At 33.7% G+C, this 16,843-nt stretch overlaps 1 long non-coding RNA gene across 1 annotated transcript; it reads left to right on the top strand.

Annotated features, from left to right (window-relative positions):
- Positions 1–8,055: 8,055 nt before the first annotated feature.
- LOC139777227 (uncharacterized) lies at positions 8,056–9,019 on the top strand. Its single transcript, XR_011719285.1, has 2 exons — positions 8,056–8,145; positions 8,220–9,019. It is a non-coding gene; the product is annotated as an uncharacterized lncRNA (long non-coding RNA).
- Positions 9,020–16,843: the final 7,824 nt, after the last annotated feature.

Genomic DNA, 16,843 nt, shown 5'->3' with positions numbered 1-16,843 from the left:
GTTATGGGCGTTTAAAAAAAAAGTAACGTAATTTTTCAAAAATCGATATTTTGAAAACGTTTTGACAAAAAAATTTGAAAAAAATCATGGAGGCCTCTTTCAACTAATACTATAACATAAAACATTTTCAAAAAAATCGGAGATGCAAAAGCCCAATGGTGTCCGATTTGGCGTGGAACGCCCCATATATATATAATAATTTATTATACATATATTATATTTATTTATATTTATTATTTATTTTATTTTTATATTTACAGCTTATTTACTATATTTATTAAATTATTAATTTTATTTTTTCTGAGACGAACTGTATATGCGATATTTATATTATATTATACAATTTTATTTATCTTTTTGACGAGCAATAAGTGCAATTTCTTACATATATTACATAATTTTATTTGTCCCCCTGACAAGCTACGATCATTTCATAGTGTTATTTTTTAGTGGAATAGGCCTACGGGGGACACCACTTAAAAAAACGCATTTATAATAGTACTTCTTAGGTGACGTGGAAAACTATTATACAATTATATTAATTATATTTTTTTATATTTTATTTTATATTTTAAATTAATTATATTTTATATTTTTTAAATATTTTATATTAATTATAATTTTATATGTACATAGCCTCGCGGATAGTAGACGAGAGCATTTCGTCGAGTCGCGCCGCACCGCCGAAAAAATCCTTCCCTCGCGTTCACGAGAGACTTCTCGCTGTTTACCAGGCTGACTGGTAGTACGGAAGGATTCAGCACGCGAGAAGGAGACAGAACATAATGTGACTGTCCTCGTCTAGTATTCCGAAGCTAGCCGAAACTCGAAGACGGACCGCCGAGCGCGCGTAGTATCCCCACCACTCGATTTACGAGTCAGGCTGGGGTCTAGAATTGGCAGCTCTGATCGGCGATTCCAATTTCGCGACGGATCAGATATCTCGTTACGTCGACTCTCCACAAATCCGATGTGCAACAATTTCTCACGAGCGGTTCGCTAATTTTTACGATCGGTTTCCTGATTTTAGGATTGAACACCGGTTTGCAAAGTTCTACGTACTCGTCGCTCATACCGCGTTTAAAAAAATATTAACAATAATTTATCCCGTTCCGATCCGTTCGCACCACTCTCTCTCGATAATGCTACAGTAGCGCCGCTAACGCGTCTCAGTCAATAGTAACAGATTCCATTCTCCATCACTCTTCTCCTAAATATTTGGTATTGGAGAGACCTCCGGTACGATTGACGATCGGGAACTCCGATTTCCCGACTGATCAGATATCTCGTTACGTTGACTCTCCACAAAAGCGGGATCCGTTAACGCACGGTGCGATAGCGCACAGCCCGATAGCACACGTTAAATTTAAAATAATTCTCGATAGCCCACATCCCTTTAGCACACGTCCCGATAGCACACCAAATAAATGGCGCACTATCCCGATAACGCAGCAACTAATATGCACATTTGCCCGATAGCACACAAGAAAATGAAACATAGTACCGATAGCGCACGAAATGTTGGAAGCATTATCCCGATAGCGCACGCGCGTTTCTTTCCCGATAGCGCACGAGGAGCGCTAAAGAGACGTTACCTAACGAGAAAAAAAAGTTTATTTCCCGATAACGTACGAGGTGCGCTACAGGGACGCGTGCTAAAAAGAAATGACACGTTTATTTCCCGATAGCGCACGCACGTTTCTTTCCCGATAGCGCACGAGGTGCGCTAAAGGGACGTGTGCTAAAGAGAAAAAAACGTTTATTTCCCGATAGCGCACGAGGTGCGCTAAAGGGACGTGTGCTAACGAGAAGAAAAACGTTCATTTCCCGATAACGCACGAGGTGCGCTACAGGGACGTGTGCTAAAGAGAAATGACACGTTTATTTCCCGATAGCGCACGCACGTTTCTTTCCCGATAGCGCACGAGGTGCGCTAAAGGGACGTGTGCTAAAGAGAAAAAAACGTTTATTTCCCGATAGCGCACGAAGTGCGCTAAAGGGACGTGTGCTAACGAGAAGAAAAACGTTCATTTCCCGATAACGCACGAGGTACGCTACAGGGACGTGTGCTAAAGAGAAATGACACGTTTATTTCTCGATAGCGCACGAGGTGCGCTAAAGGGACGTCTGCTAACGAGAAGAAAAACGTTCATTTCCCGATAACGCACGAGGTGCGCTAATGGGACGTGTGCTAAAGAGAAAAGACGCGTTTCTTTCCCGATAGCGCACGAGGTGCGCTAAAGGGACATGTGTTAACGAGAAGAAAAACGTTTATTTCCCGATAACGCACGAGGTGCGCTACAGGGACGTGTGCTAAAGAGAAATGACACGTTTATTTCCCGATAGCGCACGCACGTTTCTTTCCCGATAGCGCACGAGGTGCGCTAAAGGGACGTGTGCTAACGAAAAGAAAAACGTTCATTTCCCGATAACGCACGAGGTGCGCTACAGGGACGTGTGCTTGTGTGAATAGACGCGTTTCTTACACTTTGTAGAGGAATGAATATGTATCGCTAAAATAAAAGTATTTGTAAAATTTATATTAAGAAACTTACACACACACACACACACACACACACACACACACACACACACACACACACACACACACACACACACACACACACACACACACACACACACACACACACACACACACACACACCACACACACACACACACTCACATATATATATATATATATATATATATATATATATATGTAAACTATGTCCATACCTTGAGTATGGTATCTGAATATCTGAAATAATATAATTACATTTCGACGTTTTTCATATGATTTATTGCCTGTAAATAATTAAGAATTGTACTTTACTCTTTCTCGATTAAGATCTCATGTATATTGAAGAATTCTGTTACCATATTCCAAAATATATATTATGTGAGACGGTACATACGTATATGTAAATGCAGAAGTATAATCATTACAAATATAATTATCATAGTGATACAGATTCAATTCTCTATAAAGTTATATGTTTAAATACCCAATACAATATAAATGTAAAGGAGGGAGTGTAAAAGTGGCCGTTTTGTGCCCCGATGGGAAACCTGTGAAACATTTTTTTCCACCTTATTTAAGGTTGAAATAAGAAGAAAATAGTGGTCATTTACCTAGGAAACCACGGGAAATATTTTAAAATCTTCAATAAATGTGTTTAAAACGTCTGTTAAAATAATTGTGTTTGAGCGGTTTAATAAAAGGTGAAACGTTTTAAAACAAGCACTACATTTCTATTTAATGAATTTTACATTTTGAAATTGTATATAATATTTTTATTACATTTTTAATATATATTTTTTATTATATATATATATTTTTTAATACTTTCTGTACATACACATATATGCAGTCACAACATTTATCTTGTTATTTCTGTCCTGTTTTCTTACTATGTCAACCATTTATGAAAAATTCAGATATATTTGAAAGATTACGAAATTTAGTGTTCAGAATCTGATTCAGATGAACCCTCATAATCATCTTCAAAATAATTATTTAAATAATCTGCAGGTAAATGTATTATTGGTTGATATACAGCAAACCCGAAGTACCATAGAATGGACGCAATTATAGATGCAATTATTGGTCACACATGTGGCTACAAAGTAGGAAAGCGAGTTGTCGGTTGCTGCTCTCACGTCGCAACAATTTGATGGTACTTTGGGTTTGCACATCAACCAACAATACATTCACCTACAAATTATTTAAATATATAATTATTTTGAAGATGATTATGATGGTTCATCTAAATCAGATTCTGAACACTAAATCTCGTAATCTTTCAAATGTATCTGAATATTTTTCATAAATGGTTGACGCAGTTAGTGAGGAAACAGAACAGAAATAAGATAAATGTTATGTGACTGCATATATGTGTATGTACAGAAAGTATAAAAAAATATAAAAAAATAAAAAATATATATTAAAAATGTAATAAAAATTATATACAATTTTATGATGCAAAATTCAATAAATTTTAAACACATTTATTATAGATTTTAAAATATTTCCCATGGTTTCCTGAGTAAATAACCATTATTTCCTTCTTATCTCAACCTTAAATAAGGTGGAAAAAAATGTTTCACAGGTTTCCCATCGGGGCACAAAACGGCCACTTTTACACTTCCTCCTTTGAATCATTCTTTGAAAATAAATTATTACAAGATATTTTTCTAGTGACACAGATATATATATATATATATATATATATATCTTTGTCAAATGGTCGGTTCCGGGACATCCTATTTTTTTAATGTTTCTCAATGCGCCCTAACACCCTGGTTCTATTCTACAAAGGAAAATTAAATCAACCAATTACTTTTTGAGATATTGGAAAATAATGTTTTCCAGGGCACTTTCGTAATGGTATATTCCAGGAGGGTAATGTTACAGTAATGTTTCCAGGACTGGCTTGAAAAAAATATATACTTTATGGTAGATTCCAAGACATGTTATATATACTTTATGTTAGATTCCAAGACATGCACCATTTTATGGTGCGTTAGTTTCCAAGACACGAACAATTTTTGGCCATAACGTAAAATTACTGACTTGCGGGATAATGTTTACAAAATACCGTACCTTATGTTTCCATACCACGTTCTTAAGTGTCAAGAAGTATCTTAAATCCCTTGAATATACGGAAATTACAAAAAAGTGATATGTACCGTTTAATGACACAACCTCAATTTTCGGGGTGCAAGCACATTTTTATAAATGTGAAATTATTCACTTGCAGGTTAATGTTTGTGGAATACCGTAAATTCACATTTCCTTACCGCGTTCTTAAATGTTGAAATGTATATTAACGCGCTGAATATATGTAAACAAGCAAGAACTAGCCTGTAATATTTTATGGCCTAACGTTAGTTACCAGGATATAAACAAATTTTCACAAATAATCTGAAATTGTTGATTGGCGTCTTAATGTCTGCGGAATACCTGCTTGAACTTACATTTTCTTACTGTGTCCTTCAATGTAAAAAAGTATATTAAACCCATTGAATATACGTAAGCAGAAATTAATATGTACATTTTATAGCCCAACGGTAGCTTCCAAGACACAAACAAATGTTTATAAATAATATGAAATTGTACACTTGCGTGTTAATGTCTGCGAAATACATTAAACTCACATATTCTTACCGTATCCTCCAATGTGAAAAAATATATTAAACCCGTTGAATATACGTAAATAAGCAAATATGTACATTTAATAGCTCAACGGTAGCTTCCAGGACACAAACAAATTTTTTAAAATCGAAATTTAATCATTTAACTAAACAACGCGTTTCTGGTAACATTTATATTCTAAGTATTTTTCAAGTAACTGCTAATCAATTTTGTGATGTATGGATAAATATATTGATAACCGTTTACGATTTTGTTGAATGACATTTAGACTTCATACATAGAAATTACGTTCCTCTTCTAATCATTTTTTCCAACGACATGCACTACATGATTTTGTGCTGTAACTTACGATAACACAGCTTGACGGTATTTTTAAGTGTTTATGAGTTTATTAAACTTGTTAAGTTGTTAGAAAGTAAGGAAGTTGCCATATCATTAGCCTAACGTTAGTTTCCAGGCCATAAACAAATTTTCGTAAATAATGTAAAATTATACGTTATAAATTGCGAGTTAATGTTTGTGGAATACCGAAAACTCATATTGTACGTCTTACCCTGTTTGCAAATGTTAAGAAGTATGTTAAACTCATTATTGAACGTACATAATTAAGCAAAAACTGCTATATATCACTTTACGGTTTGATGTTAGTTTCCAGGACACGATCAATTTTTCGCAAATAATGTAAAATTATTAATTTGGGGGACGATGCGTGTGAAATAACGTAAACTTATGTTTCCATATCGCGTTTTCAAATGTTAAGAAGTACTTTAAACCAGTTGAATGTACGGAAGTTATCAAAAATTGATATGTACAGTTGTATGACATAACCTCAAATTTCGGGGTACAAGCACATTTTTGTAAATGTGAAATTATTCACTTGCGGGTTGACGTGTGTGGAATACCACCGTAAACTCACATTATCTTACCCCGTTCTCAATCGTTAAAATGTATATTAAACGCGCTGAATATACGTAAATAAGCAAAAACTGACATGTAATAAATTATGGCCTAACGTTAGTTTCCAGGACATAAAAATTTTTCATAAATAATGTGAAATTATTCACTTGCGGGTTAACGTCTGCGGAATCGGGTTGACGTGTGTGGAATACCGTAAACTCACATTCTCTTACCACGTTCTCAAACGTTAAAATGTATATTAAACGTGCTGAATATACGTAAATAAGCAAAAACTGACATGTAATAAATTATGGCCTAACGTTAGTTTCCAGGACATAAAAATTTTTCATAAATAATGTGAAATTATTCACTTGCGGGTTAATGTCTGCGGAATACCTCCTTGAACTTACATTTTCTTACTGTGTCCTTCAATGTAAAAAAGTATATTAAACCCGTTGAATATACGTAAGCAGAAATTAATATGTACATTTTATAGCCCAACGGTAGCTTCCAAGACACAAACAATTTTTCATAAATAATATGAAATTGTTCACTTGTGTGTTAATGTCTGCGAAATACATTAAACTCACATATTCTTACCGTATCCTCCAATGTGAAAAAGTATATTAAACCCGTTGAATATACGTAAATAAGCAAATATGTACATTTTATAGCTCAACGGTAGCTTCCAGGACACAAACAAATTTTTTTAAATCGAAATTTAATCATTTAACTAAACAACGCGTTTGGATATTATTCATTCTAATAAGTCTTTCCCAAGTAACTGTTAATAATCAATTTCGGTGTACGGATAAATATATGCTGAAAACCATTTACGATTTGAATGACTTTTAGACTTTATATTATACATATGAGTTACATTCCTTTTATATTCATTTTTTCCATACACTACATAATTTTGTGCTACAACCTAAAATATCATAGCTTGATGGTGTTTTTAAGTGTTTATGAGTTTATTTAAATTCGTTTAGTTTTTAAAGAATAAGGAAATTGCCATCATGTGGCCTAACGTTAGTTCCCAGCGCATAAACAAATTTTTGTAAATAATATATAATTACCCTGCATAAAACGTCTTATTCAAAAATATTGTTTCGCATTCACGAGATTTTGTCATGAATTCTACTTTGCAACAATCTCGGATTGGATCACGGGTCAATACTTTTCAGTGCGATACTGGGAATAGAACGTGAAAATCTTGTATACCTCTGAATCCAAAAACAATTAGCAAAAGAAGTGAATCTTTTTCAATGCGAGGGTTCGCATTCGTTTAAATGTTATCTATTGCGATTGAATGCGAGGGATGTTTTGAGCCAAGTGAATTCTTTTTAATGAGAGAGTTAGCATTCGATAGAATTCTATTGAATGCGATAGAATGAGAGGAATATTTGAAATGAATTGAATCCTTTTTAATGCGAGAATTCGCATTCGTTTGAAGGTTATCGATTGCGATTGAATGCGAGGAATATTTTAAGCTAAGTGAATTTTTTTTAATGCGTAAGTTCGTATTTGTTAAAATTTTGCCACTCCGAAAGGAGATTCGAATACTTTTCAATACGTAAGGGCGAAATAAAATATATACTTGACTGTTTCAACACCGCAGCCAGGCGTGTGGTGGGGATAGCGCACACAAGGAAAGAGCCGTGCACACTGTACATGCGCACACGTACACGGCTCTTTCCTTGTGTGCGCTACCCCCATCACACGCCTAGCAGCAGTAGCAGCAGTGCTGAAACGCAAGTTCGGCTGGATCGGCATGCTTCGTGCTCGTGCTATTCATTATCCCGTCCAATCCCGTCGTGAAATATTTAGTGTATTATTTCCTCGTGAAAACAAGTGCATTTAAGAGATTAAGTACAACTGAAATGCTGAAATATGTTTCTATACATATTCATTCGTTCCACTAAGGAATTTGCAACAATACCAGCTTCCAAAGTCCCACATTTCAGACTTCTATCGGTATTGGTTAATGACCAAAAGAGGTATGGATGACATTCAAGCAGATATGGAAGCACTAAAAACGTTTGACTACATCCGGAAAAAAATTGCTGATATGAAAACTCTCCCACGAGGCAAGTTACTGCTACATTATTTTCAATACAATGACCCATATTTATATTATTTTACATTATAATTGTGTTTGTAGGTGATAGAGAGACTCGAGGAGAAACTCAGGAGGAAGAACGTGAATCCGATGAAGAAAATGAAATGCCCGAAGAAATGTGAAGATTTGCTCAATCCCTGAATGAAGATCAGATTGAAGACGATAAATTTCCAGATGAAACAGAACCTACTAACGAAGATCAGGAAGGCCTTTCCGAAGAAGAACGACAGGAAGGAATGGAAGCCTTCTTACCAAATTGGGAAAGTAGACATCCGGAACAAGAGCAATGCAATTTAATGCACAGAATGCTGTTAACCAAATGTACGAACCTGAAAATTGCAGCAACCCACCGGTCCCATCAAATAATTTCCATTCTTTTCCATCCACATTTTTCATTCTTCCAAGTGATGTAACGTTAAACGAAGTAGTGTCATTATAAGCGATTGTGACCATTGGTATGTCACGGAATTCTTTCAGACAATTCCGTGACATATCCATCGTCAGGCTGCCTGATTTCATATGAAAATTATTTTATATAAAATTGGGCAATGTCACGGAATTGTCTGAAAGAATTCCGTGACATACCAATGTAATTTACTTAGATTATAAACCAAAGAAACTCTTATTCTATTCATCGTTTATTGTGATATTTCAAATATTTTTTTAAGTATTACTTCAGACGCTTCAGACTGATTGTGAGATATATTAGCTAATACCCTGAGAGTACAACATGTAGTAGAGCTTTATAAAGCAGCTTTACTTAATTTTTAAGCAAGTTTTATTTTCTCACCTGCTGTATTTATAATTAAACGATTGTAATAAAAAAAATTATAATTTTAAAATTTGTCTATTTCTACTTTGTCATAGAAAGGAATATGAACCTCTATTTGCTAATACTTCCGAATCCTTTTCAATACGAAGCATTGATGCCAAAAGTCGCATTCGACGCGGATGAATTTAATGCGATCCAATACTTTTCAATGCAAAGCCTCAACCACTGCTGTCTCACATTCAGCGCGGTAAAGTTTTATGCGAACCAATACTTTTCAATCCCTTTCTTGGCATCAGAAAGCAGAATTCAGAAGTATTCAAAATATCAATACTTTTTAATTCTTTTCAATCCGACATTTTATGCAGGGATTACTTTTCAATGACGTGTGGTATTAAAATAATACATTTTGAATGCAATTCATATTTTCAGCTCAACCTCGTAAAAAAATAGTAAGACCACGTTGGACTGTAGAAGAAAAGGAAATTGCCTTTTCATTGTTTGAAGAAAATATTAATACACATATTTTACCATCTTTGAACGAAATAACGTCCAAAATACGCAAAACTATTTTGAAAGATCGTGGTCCAGCAGCAGTCAATACTTGGTTGTATACTCTAATTCGCAAAAAAAAGGCCCAGACAAAGAAATAGGAAGAACATATAAACAAACATGAATAAATAAATATAGGTCATTCACATTTATTTGTATCATCCATTGAAATTTGTTTTTACTTGTCGATCTCATATGAATGTACAAATTTAAACAAAACTTTTTTATTTTATAAGAATACTTTTAAAACCTGTGATTAAAGACAGATGCAAGTCATAAGGTTTACAGTAAATATATTTAATTTTACGTATATTAATAATGTTAATGCAAAGAATTTATTTATTTTAGTAAGAGAAATTTATATTTATTTTAAAAGTACAAAAAGCTCATAGCAATTAAAAAGGTATTATTTTTATAAAGTATTACTTTAACAATTACAAATGTGATGTTAAAATGTAACGTTAAAACAAATGTACATTTATGTATAAAGGCTCGTGTACAATAAGCAAAGTAAGAAGTAAGAGTAGATGTAAGAAGTGAGAAGTTAAGAGAGCTAAAATAAAGGCGTAAGCGAAATAAATTACTTTTATTTCTTACTACAACTTCAGCCTTTAAGTACGCTTACAAAATGTACGACTGAAGTAAGAGTAAGAAATAAAAATAATTTATTTCGCTTATGCCTACTCTTACTTCTTACTCCGCATATTGTAGATGGGCTTTGATGACTGATGTTAATTATAAGCAAAGTAAAAAGTTAGATTAAACATTAAAGTTTTCGAACATTGTTTGCATGTTTGTAGCATCGCATTAATGCGAAATTTCTTTCTATTTTTAAACAGAAAAAAGTGACAGTAGCAATTTGGCAAGATACCATTTATGCAAAGTTTTAATTTAAAAAAATATTTTTATTAATATTGTAAAAGCATTTGAGTTGTCATATAGATGCAAATCAAATTTGAAATCAATATTTTTAATTTTATGTATGTACTAAAAATGTTAATTTATAATAAATATATACCAATATAATTACTATCCTCTTTTGTATAAATTTCTCTAATAAATAACACTACATGATTTCACTTATAAGAATAATTATTTCCTATATATTTTTTGTTACTAAAAACAAATCTGTCACTTGTCTATCATGAATAATTTGGAAAAAAATGAAGTGAAGTAAATAAAAAATAACTATATTGGTGGATTTAATAATGCTGCAGCGATAATGGAAATTTACTTTTAAATTTTGATAGAGCCATTTAAAAACACAAGGATTTATAAATAGTAATAAGTAAAAGAAGCAATTAATTCTATTGCAATACAAAATTATGTTATATACGGCTTTTGTACTTACTTAATATAAATAAATAACGCTACATAAACAAGTAATATGAAATTGACGAAATATAAAATGTAGATCATTCAGGCAATAATTCATTTGTATTTCATTGTCTTATACTTTGTCTTGTCACTGTATTTTGTATTTCGCTATTTTATATAGTCAATTTTATTTCGTTCTTTCATTTAGTATTTTTTAATTATCATCTGTAATCACAGAAGGCATTTGTCACACGATTTAGATTTACTGTTAAAAATAACTTTTATTTACTGTAGGAAACTATTATTACTGTGTAGGAAACTATTATTAAATCAATACTTCTCTAATCCAAAAAAGCAGTAGTAAAAAAAAGATTTTGAAGCTTAAAAATTACTTTAATATGTTTTTAACAAATCTACCAAATGACGTGACAGACAAACTAAAACATTCGACTTGAGTTTAGCAATAAAAAATATGATAGAATCATTTATTTTCGTACCTGAAGCAGAATAAATGTTATAGTGAAATACATTTAAATACCTAATTCGAATCCAAATTTTATGTTTATTTTTATAGGAGAGAACTTATTAATTATTCTAAAAGCATTGGGTATATTTGTCTTTACCGCAATTGCATTTCGTAGAAAACCTAATATTAATAGACACGTAATCATCTACATGAAATATTATATTTATAAATTGCAACGTATAATAATTAATAACATTAACTGATAGTAATTTTAAATATTTACAAATACATTCATTAAACGAAATTAATTAAATAATAAAGGTAACAAAGATACTGTTATGTGAACTAATATTAGTTTCTAAGACTCAAGCACATTTTCGTAGATAATGCATTCACTTGTGAATTAATGGTTGCGGAATAACATAAACTTATATTTCCATACCCCGTTCTAAAATGTTAAGAAGATATGTTAAATAGTTGAATACGACTAAATTATAAAAAAGTGATATGTACTGTTTTATGACATAACCTTGTAACGAACAGCGAAAATTGTCGCGTGTTCGTTTCGCGAAGACGCACACCACCAATCTCGCCAATATTTTGTAAAAACGAAAGCTAGAGTAAGACACCCACGAAATTAATGTATTAATTCGTATATATATCTCGTGGCAATCGATAACGACCGAAATCATGACGGCATTGCAAATTTACTTTTGGATAAGGGCTGCGATAATATTAATATTATTCATTGACAATAATGTTAATGTTATAATAAACTTATTATTGGTATGCATGTTAAAAATAGTATTAGGTAGTATTATAAGGAAATATTATAGTTGTATTACTCTTTCGACGATTGCATTGTTGCGCGTTTAATTGATTGTCTCTGTATTTACATCGGCCCGCGACGCTCTCGAACACGTACTCGATCATTCTCATAGCGCACGTGACGCTCACGCGTACTCGCGTGAACCCGGTGGCCCTTTCCCCGAGACGCCACCGAGCTGGGGGTATAAATACGGGCCTCGCGAGGCGGCATTTCGCATTTGGTCCTCGGTTTCGGAAACGAGATCCTAGTTTCGAGAGCACCGCGAGTCGAAAGGACTTAACCGCGAGTCGAAAGGACTTAGCCGCGAGCGCTTCCATTCGAACTTAGCCGCGAGCGCTTCCATTCGAACTTAGCCGCGAGCGCATCCATTCGAACTTAGCCGCGAGCCGTCAATCTGAGAGCTGTGCCTCTCGTTCTCACGCGTTGTCGCATATTGTCGAGCCTGTACGATCCAGGAACGAGTGAATAATAAATCTGTTCATTTAATACCGAATTAAAATTGTTTCTTCCTGTCTCTCGACCGAATTACCTCCGATCTCCCCACATCAATGCGCGCCTCCCGCAGGGCGTTCTTGATCAATCCTTCCTCAGATGCGCGCCTCTCGCAGGGCGTTCTCTACTTTCCGCAGTTCTTTCTTCGTTCCTAACTCAAGTCAACAAAATCTAGTTAAGCTGCATGATAGCGTTAAGACTTATCCACTACACGCACACACTCCCGCACGCGCACGACTGCATGCCCGCTAAGAGAAGCCGTAGCAACCGTCACCAATTGGAGCTGGCTGAGGAACGAGAAACCGAAAGGTAAGTGTGGCTGCCACCCATGGTTCGATCGAGGCGATCGGGACAAGCCCACCAAATTAAACGGCTGCGGCGTGCCTATTACACGGCCGGTGCATTCGATCCGCGAATATTTGACGTGGTGCCGTCTCAGTCCGCTCCGTCCGTGCCTCTCCGCGACCCGCCGGTCGCGCCGAGCCCGTCTCAATCGGCTCCAGTTGCCGAGGTGCCGCCGAAACCCAAAATCACTAAAGTCGAGATTCTAACCCAAGAAATTCGTCTCATTCTTCGGGCGTGCCCCGAGACCCAAATTCTGAAGAAAGCCGGAGTATAAGACTTGCTCGTACTTACTGTCGCGATACCTCGGGAAGGTCCCGGTCGTACTAAAGTCGCGCGTCCTTTAAACCCGCCCCGACGTCCCGATCGCACTCCGGGACGTAACAACCTCAAGGTACAAGCACATTTTCATAAATGTGAAATTATTCACTTGCAGGTTACTGTTTGTGGAATACCGTAAACTTACATCTCCTTACCGTGTTTACGAATGTTGAAATGTATACTAAACGCGCTGAATGTACGTACACAAGCAAAAACTAACATGTAATATTTTATGGTCTACCGTTAGCTTCCAGGACATAAACAAATTTTTATAAATAATATGAAATTGTTCACTTGCGTGTTAATGTCTGCGAAATATATTAAACTCACATATTCTTACCGTATCCTCCAATGTGAAAAAGTATATTAAACCCGTTGAATATACGTAAATAAGCAAATATATACATTTTATAGCCTAACGGTAGCTTCCAGGACACAAACAAATTTTTTTAAACAAAAATTTAATCATTTAACTAAACAACGCGTTTCTGGTATTATTTATTCTAAGTCTTTTCCAAGTAACTGCTAATCAATTTTGTGACGTATGGATAAATATACTGATAACCGTTTACGATTTTGTTGAATGACATTTAGACTTTATACATAGAAATTACGTTCCTCTTCTAATCATTTTTTCCAACGACATACACTACATGATTTTGTGCTATAACTTACGATAAGACAGCTTGACGGTATTTTTAAGTGTTTATGAGTTTACTAAACTTGTTAAGTTGTTAGAAAGTAAGGAAATTGCCATCATTAGCCTAACGTTAGTTTCCAAGACAAATTTTCGTAAATAATGTAAAATTATACAATTGCGAGTTAATGTTTGTGGAATACCGAAAACTCATATTGTACGTCTTACCCCGTTTGCAAATGTTAAGAAGTATGTTGAATTCATTATTGAATGTACATAAATAAGCAAAAACTGCTATATATCACTTTACGGCTTGATGTTAGTTTCCAGGACACGATCAATTTTTCGCAAATCATGTAAAATTATTGATTTGCGGGACAATGCTTGCGAAATAACGTAAACTTATGTTTCCATATCGCGTTTTCAAATGTTAAGAAGTACTTTAAACCCCTTGAATGTACGGAAGTTATCAAAAATTGATATGCACAGTTCTATGACATAACCTCAAATTTCGGGGTACAAGCACATTTTTGTAAATGCGAAATTATTCACTTGCGGGTTGACGTGTGTGGAATACCGTAAACTCACATTCTTTTACCACGTTCTCAGACGTTAAAATGTATATTAAACGCGCTGAATATACATAAATAAGCAAAAACTGACATGTAATAAATTATGGCCTAACGTTAGTTTCCAGGACATAAAAATTTTTCATAAATAATGTGAAATTATTCACTTGCGAGTTAACTTCTGCGGAATCGGGTTGACGTGTGTGGAATACCGTAAACTCACATTCTCTTACCACGTTCTCAAACGTTAAAATGTATATTAAACACGCTGAATATACATAAATAAGTAAAAACTGACATTTAATAAATTATGTCCTAACGTTAGTTTCCAGGACAATCTTTTGTACATATACATTTGAGTGTACATAATTCGTATATGTATACATTTTTTCCAAGACTGTCCTGGAAAATATCATTAGACATATTATGTTTCCAGGTCAGACCTGGAATCCACCAAATGTCTCGGAAAATGCCATTAGGTAGTAGGAGATGTCCCGGTACCGACCATTTGACAAATATATATCTATAAGAAATAAATAAATATATATATATATAATATATATATTATATATATATATATATATATATATATATATATATATAAGTAATACAATATACTAACTTTAGGTATTACATGTTAAGCACATTTCTTGACGTTTGACTTATTAAAAAGGAGTACACGTGGTTTTCAATTTTCTAATAAGTCAACTAATAATATCTTATCTTAAATATTTCTACAATCTCTGCAAAGAAATTGATGAGCGTTGATAATTTCATCACAGAGCATAAGATTCTATTAGCGGAGACTATGATATTAATCTTTCGCATAAAAGATTCTCGTGCTTTGTAATGGATTCTTCCCTTTTTGATATTCGATGAAACTTGAATCTGTGGTTTGCCCATTATCACACATTCACCAATTGTTTTCTTCTGTTAAAATAAAAAATAAATAAGATACAATATTAATAAGCAGCGTGACATGAAAATGTTCCTTGTGTGTACTGCAATCTTACTCATATAACTGTCATCATAATCATAATAATTCAGCCTCCTTTAGGCTCTACGAACAGTAATAAAACAATATATGATAATATTTCATATGAAAATTGTGCCATATTTATCTCGTCACTTATATGTGTTGCATACCATGCATTATTACTAGCAAAGGTTCCACTGAAAATAAAAACATTGATTAGCGAAAAATTTATTAAACTTATCTTGAGTATCTTTTATTATTATCTACAAACTATGAGAATATAACAATACTCACTTTTAATTAAATGTGTCGTACATGTATATACATCCACTTTTTTGTTCAACGTTACTAATAAAATACTCGAATTACATTATGATAGCAAACATTGCTTATCCAACTTAATATAAGAAGTGTCAAAATTCGGTAAACTTTCATGTTTGATACTAAAAACACCAAATATGCTATTAAAACAGGGATGCATGCAAAGTTAGGAAATCTGTCATATTTGGAGTAGAAGAACGCTCTGTTAGATTATTTATTTTTGTTTAAATAAAAATAAGAAAATTATAAATTATTATTTAAATAAAAGTTTTTTAAATGCATTCTTCTACAATGCCTCCAAATATGACAACATATGATTTCATAACCTCGCGTACATTCCTGTTTCAATATTATATTTAGCGTTTTTAGTATCAAACATCTGGAAATTTACCGGATATTGACCCTTCTTATTTTACATTGGATTAGCAATGTTTGCTGTCATAATGCAGCTCGAGTATTTTAGCAACGTGAGACTAGAGTCCTATAATAATATTATTATAGGACTCTACGTGAGACAAGTTAACACACACACACACACACACACACACACACACACACACACACACACACACACACACACACACACACACACACACACACACACACACACACACACACACACACACACACACACATTTAATTAAAAGTGAGTATTGTTGTTATATTCTCATAGTTTGTAGATAATAATTAAGGGTATGTAAGATAAGTTTAATAATGTATTAGTTAATCAATTTTTTACTATTTACAGTGAAATCTTCACTAGAAATAATGTACAATAAACAACCTATACAAGTGCTGGTATAAATAAGGATAAATATGCACAATTACATTAAGAAATATTTTTATTTTGTTTTCTTATCGTTTGTTGATCCTAAAGGAGCTTGGATTATTACGATGACAATTATACAGTAAGGTAAGATTACAGCACACAAGATATTTTTGTCACACTGCTTATTAAATATTATATCATATTCATTTTTATTTTAGCAGAAGACAGTAATAGATGAATGGTAATCTGCAAACCAGAAATCCAAGTTGCATCGAATGTAAAGAAAAAATCCATTACAAAGCATGA

Source organism: Temnothorax nylanderi, unplaced genomic scaffold, assembly GCF_030848795.1.
Source record: "Temnothorax nylanderi isolate EJ_2023f unplaced genomic scaffold, tnyl_v1.0 TNYL_tig0141_pilon, whole genome shotgun sequence".
Lineage (NCBI taxonomy): Eukaryota > Metazoa > Arthropoda > Insecta > Hymenoptera > Formicidae > Temnothorax > Temnothorax nylanderi.
This window is presented reverse-complemented; position numbering and strand designations above follow the sequence as displayed.